The sequence below is a fragment of the Malus sylvestris genome, chromosome 16 (genome assembly GCF_916048215.2).
Source record: "Malus sylvestris chromosome 16, drMalSylv7.2, whole genome shotgun sequence".
Lineage (NCBI taxonomy): Eukaryota > Viridiplantae > Streptophyta > Magnoliopsida > Rosales > Rosaceae > Malus > Malus sylvestris.
Genome location: NC_062275.1, coordinates 18,220,013 through 18,230,986, shown reverse-complemented (window position 1 = coordinate 18,230,986; position 10,974 = coordinate 18,220,013). Strand labels below are relative to the sequence as shown.

Here is a 10,974-nt window from a genome sequence, read left to right as displayed (position 1 = left end):
CAATGTTAGGGCTCTCGCCTTAGGCCAGGGCCAGCCTTCACGTGATTGTTCACTTCCCGCACCGCACTCTCGCCTTGGATCCAAGTTAGGTGCTAGCCTGTCATACAAGTTGCATTAGGCGACTCCGACTCATAGGTGACCATGTATAGCGCTAGCTTCATGTGATCGTAGCACTAGAGCGTATATAATTACACCTAGCTTGTCGTACAGGTCACATTAGGTGACTCCGACTCATGCGCTAGCACATATTGATGATCCATAGGTGCAGTCGTACAAGTCACATTAGGTGACTCCAACTTGCGTGCTAGTATAGATTATTGAGCAAATGATTATATTTATATTGCTGATGAGATACCATGTTAAGGCATACTTCTAGATTTACTGTTAGCATGCATTTGATTTCATACTTATACATAGTATGATTTTCTAGAAACTTTTTTGGAAACTATACATGTTTGACGGCAACGGGTTACAACGTTTTCAAAATGTTTTTATTAAAACTTTATTTTCAGGCCCACTCACCCTTGTTTTTCGCCCCTCCAGGTTTTAGTTGCTGAACATTTGTATCGAAAAGGATTCTTGGCGAATCTCAATGTAGGTGGCTACCTATGAAGGTATAATCATTATCCACTCTACTGTACTTTACTTATGCTCTGACGTCACGTGTGAAATTGTTCATTCCCGCTCGCCAACGCACTCTTATATTTAGATACTTTTAGGTTTAAATTTATTCACATTTTCCAAATCGCTACACTTTATGGCTTCGTCACTTTCCAAGTGTCGCCCAACACAGCTCAATTCGGAGTCCTAGTGAACATTCCAGGTCGGAGTGTGTCATCCAATTTCCAAGTTTAAATTCCATGTAAATAGGTGTTATTCTAAATTTCTATAAGTGAGTCTAAAAATAAAAATTCCGTATTTAAATTCTCTTGTTCTTTTAGGTTAATCAAATAAGAAAATTCACAAATTCTAAAAAATAAAATTCCGTCATTTCTATTTTCTTCATTTTGAAAATTTTTAGTAATCTTAAATGTAATCGTTCAGGAAATAGCGGCCGGGTTTATTTCCTTCCCGATCATTCGATTCTAGTTTTAAATTTTATTATACTAAACCAACCTGTCAAAAATATTTGTTTTCCATGTAAAAGATGAAACATGGGGCTGCCAAAATGTCAGATCCAAGAAAATCCATTTATACTGTGAAAGAGAGAGAACCCATAGACTTGTGATTTGCATTATCTTGAAAAGATAAGTGATACATAATTATTGGCCTAAATCAAATGTTAGTGATCCCATAAAATTCAATGACATATAGTAATCAACAATGTTCTAAAAAATGGTCTAGGCAGCTCCTAGGCATTGGGCGGTGGTGAGCTGAGACGTTTTCTTGCAAATTGGTTGGAAAAATTGGATGGACTCTAGGCGGGGCTAGGCGGTTTTTTTTTTTTTAATGAAATTAAAAAATAAAATAAAAAGAATCCTATCTAAGTCTAAGTGGTTTAAAATTGTGAACTTGTTATATATGCGTCATCTTACAATACTACTCACTATGATTATATGGCATATATGCTTAATGTGTTTTTAAATTTTGGACTTGTTGGATACTCTTTTTGTATTTTATCATTCTTTTATTATTTTATCCATGGATTTCATACAAATATAATTTTTTGTAAGTGTCAATATGCACTTATTTACAAGATATACAATAAATTTACCTAAATCCGCATAGGCCGCTTAAGCGCTAGGCACTAGACCACCGCCCGACTAACGCCTAACGTTTTTTAGAACTTTGGTAATCAACATACAGACGACACTTACGAGCAATTTCTACTGTATAATTACGTATATGTATAACTAATTACCATATCCCAAATAATGGAACACCTTCTGAAAAAAAAAATTTAATGGAACACCACACTTAACAGCCTACATTCACAAGTCAGATTCAGATACACATATTGTATTAGCGGAATTTATAATTAAACAAATGGAGTATAAATAAAGGCCATGGATGAAAGCCCCCATCGACATGCACATGGCCTTGTTCCCTTCCCTCACTTGCCTCAGAGAAAAAAAAAATATTACAAGATCAATACAAATATACAATACCTTATATTATTGATTTGAACACATGAAGGGAAATTGATCATAAAATTAATCAAGAATCTTTTGATGAAAAATAATATATAAAAAAGTAGCATTAATTTGAAGGAATAAAAACACACACCAACTATGACAACAAGGCCAACAACAAAAAATAATTGGGTAATTATAAAGAAAAGCTTTTTGCTACGCATAGAAGTCCTAAACACTCAATTTTTTTAGAAATATTCACTTAGGCATTAGAGATCCATTGGCCAAACCCCCCACCCCCCACGTCGTGGGCACGTGAGGCTTTGGTTTTTTTATCAAAGGAGTTAATTGTTTTGTAGGTACAAATTCGACAAACTGAAGAAAGCATATTTTTGCTACCACAACCACATTCAACTTTTGTGGAATGACCTCAATCTTAATATGTATCTATTTACAACCGAATTATCGGATTAACGTATCATTGTATGTCTAGTAAAACCTCAGAGTAGGATCAAACGAAGTGGAATGGTTTTTACGCTCTTATACATGCCTTCTTGATTCCAACCTTGCCATTTGCATGTAACTCGAGGGTGCCAATCACTTAGGCATTTAGGAATCTAGTTTAGAATGTGGCACATGGAATCAAAAGTAAATGAATCTGTCACAACAGAGATTCAAGTAAATGAATCCCTCAATGGACACAAGTAAGGGAATCTGTCTACGAATGCTAATAAGTGAATTCATCTACAAACTCAAAACGTAGCTCAATAGGTTGGGCCACAAAGGCACTACTTATTTGGTCCAAATGAGGAGCTAGTCAAAACAATTATATCTTAGAATAAGTTAAATCAAATAATTATCATATCATATCACCTCTAGTCTACACATAAAAATTTTTAGGTTAACGAGTTCGGTTTGAGAGCAAGTCTCCTTCTTTAGATTATGCCAAGTGTTGGCTAGTGGCTCAGTTTCGTGACTTGACTCTAATGTGTTTCTAAAGTTGTAGTTCCTCCTCTTCAATGTTGCTTATATTCTCATTTTTGGGTATCTCGTCGCTTTCTATTGTGGCTCTATTTTTATTCCAGTCTACTAGAAGTTGCCAATACCTAGATGACTCAAGGTTAATATTGATGAGTCTTGTGCCAGACGTGCTAGATTTGGAGGGATCTTTAGCTTTTTGGAGGTGGAGTGGTAGGTGATTTTGCATCAAACACAAAATTTGTAAGTTCAATTGCTGCAAAAATTATTATCTTCGTTGAGGCTGTGCGTATAACTTGAGCCAGAGATTTGGAACATTTACGGATTGAAACATATTCCATATTGGTTATTTATTATCTTTTCGAGGTTCCTAACGCGGCCCCTTGGTTTCTTATGGTGGATTCGAAAAATTCCTTGTTGACTTTGTCAAATGCTATTTATTTGTACATATATTTATCGAGAAGGAAATCAAGTTGCAGATGTTTTAGCTTCATTCGGGGAAGATAGTTATGTTTATTACTAGTGACCTATGGTTCTAAATTTTGTAGCCTCTACCCATGCTCGTGACATTTTGTTTTCTACTTTTTATCATTTTCGCTAATCATTTTGTCTTTATGGGTCTTAGCATAGTTCCCTCACTTGTATCTTTTTCCGTTTACGTTCATATATCATCAATAAATTTGATGGAGGATGGATGGTCAGGGAGTTTCTAGGTGTAAAGGTCCTCACCCTTTCGGGAGAGGGTAAGTTCCTGGCACGCAATCATTGTTGAAGAGCTAATTTCGCTTAATTTTTCTCAAATTGACAAAAAAATGAGGCCATTATTTCAAGAACCTCAATCCATCTCCTGTTATATAATAGGGTAATGCTAGGGAGACTAAATTTCTAAACTAAATGATGTGGTTGTTGATGATTAGATTATTACTGAAGAGTTAATTAACGTTACTTCCTATTGGTGACACATTATTTAGTTTGCCAATTTAGTTTAAAATTTTAGTTTCCCCAACAGTACCCTATATAATAGTTTTACTATTCACTGAAGATTAATGAAACGATGAAATCTCTTTTCTTACTACTGAAGTAATTCTCAATCTCTCTCTATAAACTTCTTCTTCTTTATGTGTCTTATCTGTTTATATCTGCTTGGTTAACATGGTATATTCGTCGGAAAAGCTTCAAGTTTGACGGTATTACGATCTTGGATTCTTCGCTTCTGCTTCCTTGTTGCTATTTCCCTCTACATATCTTTTGATTCTCTTTGATCTCATCTCTGATGTTAGGGGTTTTTTGTATCCTATATTTGTGAGTATATATGTGTGTTCTCTTACGCACAAAAGGTGTTTGATAAAAGTTCTCAGCCAATTCTTTCTTTGGTTTCGATCTCTGTCTATCACAATGGTGATGACATCTCAATTGCAGATCTTGCAATTGCCAATATGTCCTTGGTTTCTTCAATTTTGACTTTTGTTACTATGAAGCTCGATGATTTAGACTACTTGCATTGGCATTTCCATATGCAATTGTTGCTTGATGGCTATGGCATCGTTAGTTTATGGATGATTCTACTCTTTATCCTAAACGATTTCTTGATACCAACTCTGGTGATTCTGAGGTTAATTCTGAAGGTGTTTGGATTAAAAGTTAACTTTGGGCTCAAGAAAGGAGCTGGCCCAAAAGGAGGCCCAAAGGGAAGATAGTCGAAGCCCAGTCGAAGCCCAGAAGGCAGAAATGGCCTTTTCTGACTTGGTGCAGCTCATGAAGACCACTTGCTTACCTACCCAAAGGCCAAGTGGTATAGACTGATCAGCTACACAGCCCATAAAGTACTTTATGATGGCAGTACATGTAAAAAAACCAATGAGTCATCACCCTCAAACCGCATTCGGGCAAGGCTGCTGCTACAGGAAGCCAAGCCAAGTTGTCTATATAAAAAGAAGGAGAAACCAGGAATAAGGACACTTAAACAAACAAACAAAAGCAAAAACTCTGCTCAAAGCCAAATTTGCCTTCAAAATAAAGTTGTAGTCAGCCTTCATCCCTTTCGGGACAAGCCTTCATCCCCCTCGGGATAACCCTCTCTTCAACCCTTTGTAATAGCTCTGCTACCTTGTTCGACCTTGTTGTAGCATCGATTCATCTTTTGTAAATCTCTCTCTCTCTATCCCTCTAAGCTTTCAGACCTTTGACAAAACTACAAAGATAGGAACCTGCAAGACGAGCAACCTTACCCGTTAAGGTTTAACCTTGCCCGACCTTCTTTGCTTTGTTTTTTGTCTTTTCAATATGTTGTATACTTCCAGTTATATGCAAGTTATTTCTAGCAATATGACTATTAAAAGGCTTTCTCAGTACTTGAATCCGATTTGAATATATCGTTAGTGTTGAAACCAGATCCAAGTCTTAAGCCCTCGGGCATGTAAATCTGATCAGTTAAAAGTCCTTGGCCTCAAGGCATAAAAAAGAACCTTATGTGGACTTAACCCATCCACGACAGTCCTTGATAAACGAGAAGTTCGAAGTTACTTGGGGCGCAAGTAATCAACCTACCCTCTAGTTTTCCTTCTATTATATCATGATTACTATAGAAAGCTTGAGCATGGAATGGATTCTAATGGAAAGCCTCAAGGCCTACACCTAAGGCCCCACAAAGGCATCCATTTGGATTCATTCCGTTCAGCGATCTAAAGAGTCTAAGTATAGGAATGAACTCTGATAGGAAGCCTCAAGGCCTACACCTAAGGCCCCATGAAGGCACCTATTTGGGTTCATTCTACTTCTTGGACTCGGGTAATCAGAAGTATAATAGTTAGAAAACTCCGGCAATCACGAGAACAAATATGATGTGTTCAAGCACCGGTTTAGTTATTTATGGGAAGCCTCAAGGCCTACACCTAAGGCCCCACAAAGGCACCTGTTATAACTAACACGGTTTCTTGGATACATACATACATGCAACTAAAGCGATATCCATTTTACATCTGCCATGCTAAAGATGGCAGTGGTACGCCTGAGCACCTAAATGTTAACCTTGATAGGAAGCCTCAAGGCCTACACCTAAGGCCCCACAAAGGCACCTCTCAAAGTTAACGCTGTCCTTCTCTTTCAGCCTTACCCGAAGAGTCTTGCCCGACGAGACTTGCCCGACAACGCCCGACAGCGAAGCAGAAGCCCGACAGCAGCCCTCAACCGGCGCCAACCTCCAGGGGAGCTGTGTGCTCGTCGGCCAGGGAACATCCCCGACGGAAATTCCTGACGCGAACAGAAGGATCATTTACTCGGTGTGAATCTGAGGTTATCTCATGTGCAATTGGAAGCACTAGTTCTCAAGACTTATGGAATCGTCTCAAGAAAAAATTCTCCACAATTACTCGAATCAATATTTTCCAGATGAAATCTGAATTGCAAATGATTAAGAAGGGTAATAATTCTATCAATGTCTATTTACAAAGAATTAAAGAAGCTATGGATTATCTGTCTGCTGCTCGAGAATGTTTTGATGATGATGATGATATTGTGTCACTTTGAATGGACCACTTGCTGAATATAATACAATTAGATCTGTAATTAGATAGCACGAAGCTGTCATTTCTTTAAAGGATCTTCGGTCTCAATGTTGACAATGTATCTGCTACTCAAATGCTTTCTGCTTTAGTAGCTGATACAAATGAGTTTAATTCTAAGTTTAGAGGTTCTTACAGTACACAACATAATCATTCTTCTTTCAATTTTGGTGGTTACAAGTCCACTAACAACAAGAACAAAGGTAGATGTTTTCTCAAAACTTCAATTTTGGTGGTTACAAGTTCTTTGGTTGTTCAAAATCACTCTATTCTAAGTCAACATCTGTAATTCTTGGTACTTGTCCACCAAAGTAGAAAGTTGATGTCCTTCCTTTGCATAATTGTCAAATACGTTGCAAAAATAATAATCTTGTCGATACATGTAGATTCAAGAATGCTGCTACTTCTCAAGTATGTCAAATATGTGGAAAAAACAACCATTTTGCTAATACTTATTAGTTCAGAATTAATGCAGTTTCTCAAGGTTGTTATATTTGTGGAAATCCTCATTATGATGCAGTATTTTGTTTTCAGAAGAACTCTTCTCCTATAAGTGCATTGCATGTCAATAATCATTCTCCTTCTCCACCTCCCCAAATGTCATATAGTACTTCTTAAAATGTGTTGATCACCGATTCAGGAGCGACAAACCATATGACAATTGACTTGAATAACTTGTCTATTGCAACTCTATACCTATCCAATGAGATAATCCAAACAGCTTATGGTGAAGGTTTATCAAAATCACATATTGGTTCCTCCCTTCTTAACCCTTCATTGCAGCCTTTGAAATTAAATTCAGTGTTATATGTGCTTAAATTGCCTCAGAATTTGGTCTCAGTTCATAGAATATGTTTGGATATAACTGCTGGTTAATCTTTTATGTTTTTTTCTTTTAGATTCAATACAAAACCATAAGGAGGATTCTCTTCAAAGAACTGTGTAGTAATATATTGTACCCTATACCTTCATTAACTCATTCCGGTTCATAAAAGCAAGTGTTTGGTGCTGCTTATCTTTGACAACAAATTACATCCAATATTTGGCATAATAGGCTAGGTCATCATTTTAATCTCATAGTCTCTTAAATGTTAAGAAAATCAAATATGTCTCTTGCCTATGATATTATACCTATGTTGTTTCACAGATGTCTAGAAGGCAAGTTCACAAAGCTTCCTTTCAATACTAACGTGTCAAGCCTGGATATCCATTTGAGGTTGTTCATAGTAATGTGCAGAGCCCATCTCCTTGTGTTTCTATTGAAAGTTTTAAATACTATATAACCTTCATTTATGAGTGTACTAGATATTGTAGGATTTTTCCATTATGCAACAACAGTGATGTATGTTCCACTTTTGTCTCCTTTTATAATTTCATTCTTAATCACTTTAATGTTTCCAATAAGACCTTACAAAGTGAGGGGGGGTGAATACATAGGAAAAGCTTTCAAAACCTTTTGGTTAGATAAAGGAATTAGCCATCATATGTCATGTCCTTATACAATGGAAAGCTGAAATGAAGCATAGATAAATCATTGAAATTACCATTACACTTTTACAAACAGCCTCAGTACCTCCTTTTTTTCTGGTCTTTTGCTTGCCAAACATTTGTTTATCTTATCAACAAAATGCTAACATCTACTTTACATCACAGATCTCCATTTGACGTTTTGTTAAAGTCTGTTCCTGAAATTCAACATCTCAGAGTGCTTGGTTGTTCATGTTTTCCATTGTTAAGACCGTATAATAATACCAAGTTGCAAACTAAAACCACAAAATGTGTCTTTCTAAGATATGCCTCTAAGTTCAAAGGCTATGTTTGTTATGAGGTATCCAAAAAGAGAATGTGCATCTCTATACATGTATTATTTGATGAGTCTGAGTTTCCATATCTCACATTAGTGAACTAAGTCTCACACAAAGCATCACATTTTCCTTATCAACCAATCTAACCTCTAATACCAGTCTCAAATCATAGTAATGTTTTGGTTGTTCCTCAATCAAATGAGTTTACTACAATTACTCATGATTCCATTCAGTTCGTACCTCATACAGCTGTTGAGTCTAGTTTGGCTCCTATGCATATACCATATATTACATCTAGCCATGACACTGCAACGAAAGATCTGCATCTCAATCATCTTCCTCCCTATCTCCGTGGTACTTGAATTCCATCCTAAGAGCTTTCAAGTTGTCCTATCCATTCCACCTCTCAATTTGTATCCTATGCAAACAAGGTCCAAATGTGGAATTTCAAAGAAAATGGCATTGGTATTTGAATTCATGAAAACAGGGGTATTTAACTAAGGTTGAACATGGTACTTATAATCAGCCTTGAAATCTTCAATATGGGTTGCTGCTATCTAAGAGGAACCTTTAGCTTTATATTCTCAAGGGACATGGTCTTTGGTTGCACTTCCTCTCAGAAGGAACCTAGTTAGTTGTAAGTGGGTCTTTAAGATATAAAAGAATGCAGATGGTACAATTGGGAATATAAGGCTAGGTTATTAGTTGCTAGAAGGTTTAACCAATAAGAGGAAATTGATAATGGTGAAACCTTTAGTCCAGTAGTCAAGCCTACAATTGTGAGGTTAGTTCTTACCTTAGTTGCTCATTATGGTTGGTCCTTAAGACATTTAGATGTTAAAAATGCTTTTTTTACATAGTGTGTTACAAGAAGAGGTATATATGGTTGAATCACCTGGATTTGTAGATGCTCATCATTCTGACCATGTTTGTAGACTTCATAAGTCTTTATATGGGTTGAAACAAGCTCCAAGAGCTTGGAAAGAAAGATTTACAAGGTTTCTTTCTTCTTTGGATTCTCATACTACTCAGGCTTATTCCTCATTTTGTGGTTATTATATGTGGATGATATTATCATTACTGGAAATGCTACTATTGCTATAGTTGATGTTATCACTGCTCTTACAAAAGAATTTGATGTAAAGACTTGTTGCCCTTACATTTTTGGGTATTCAGATTGTTCAAAAACAGGATGCCATTATTCCATAATTGTATAGAAGTTTCGTATGCGCCCTTCAGTACCTGACATTTATAGGACTTGACTTTGCTTTTGCAATGCATCGGGTATGTCAGTTTATGCAGTGTCCCATGGACTCTCATTTTGTAGCAGTCAAATGAATTATTACGTACTTGAGAGCAACAAAGGGCTATGGTCTACATTATGTTAAAGAATATTAGACTTGAGAGGTTTCAGTGATGCAGATTGGGCAAGTGATCCTAATGATAGAAGGTCTACTACTGGGATGGTTGTGTTTTTGGGTTCCAATCCCAATTCTTGGTCTTTTAAGAAACAACAAACTGTTTTCAGATCCTCCACTAAAGCAGAGTACATGGCTTTGTCCACCACTGCTGTTGAGATTAATTAGATCAAAAAGTTGCTTACATTTCTTTATGTTCCTTTCTATGTTCCTCCAACACTCTTCTATGACAATCTTTTAGCTATAGCCCTTACTTGTAATCCAGTTATGCATTAGAGAACCAAACATAATCAAATTGAGGTTCACTTTGTGAGGAAAAAGTTGCTAAACATTTGTTGCAGGTTCAAATTGTTTCCTCAATTGAATAGTTTGCTGACATTTTGACAAAATGGTTTTCTGCTCCTTTATTTTAGATACATTGCTCCAATCTCAGGCTTCATTTCTCTGCTCTTGAGACAGAGGGGGAATGTTAGGAATAAAAATTGAATTAATGGTTGTGATGTTGGCGAGTGTCAATAAATTAGTTAGTTATGAGTTGTAAGGATTGTTTACTTTGTAAGCAATCATAGTTTAGACTATACCTCTATAATAGTTGTACTATTCACCCAAGATTAATAAAACAGTGAAATCTCGTTTCTTACTACTGAAGTAATTCTCAATCTCTCTCTAAACTTCTTCTTCTTCTTCTTCTTTCTCTGTTCTTATCTGTTTATATCTGCTTGGTTAACATAACAAAGGCTGTAAAATTTTCTGATCGAAATAGAAAGAGGACATGTTTTGAGATTTGTTGTATCACGATAGTTAATTAAATTGATCAATCAAGAGCTAATTATGCTCCAACCAAGACATCTAGCTAGGTTTTTCATATATCTTGTTTACCATCTTAATTTTAATGTGAGTGCACATGCAATCCCACTACGTGTGGCAATATTAACTCCAACTCCCTTGATTGGTTATTTCAAGTTGGGAAGTTTAGGTCCAAGGGAAGAAAAAATAAAAATAGACATAAAAGTATTGTCTGAAACCTGGGTTCATATTGGAACATGGCAACAAGTTTAATTTGAATATCATATAATATGACCATGAATCTCCTATAACTTCAAATGTTCGGACCCGACCAAGAAGCAAAAAAGAAAAAGAG

General features: G+C 36.3%; 1 long non-coding RNA gene across 1 annotated transcript; it reads left to right on the top strand.

Annotated features, from left to right (window-relative positions):
* Positions 1-4,124: 4,124 nt before the first annotated feature.
* On the top strand, positions 4,125-10,476 carry LOC126606411 (uncharacterized). The gene is made up of 2 exons (XR_007617201.1): positions 4,125-4,675; positions 6,316-10,476. It is a non-coding gene; the product is annotated as an uncharacterized LOC126606411 (long non-coding RNA).
* The last annotated feature ends 498 nt before the right edge of the window (positions 10,477-10,974 follow it).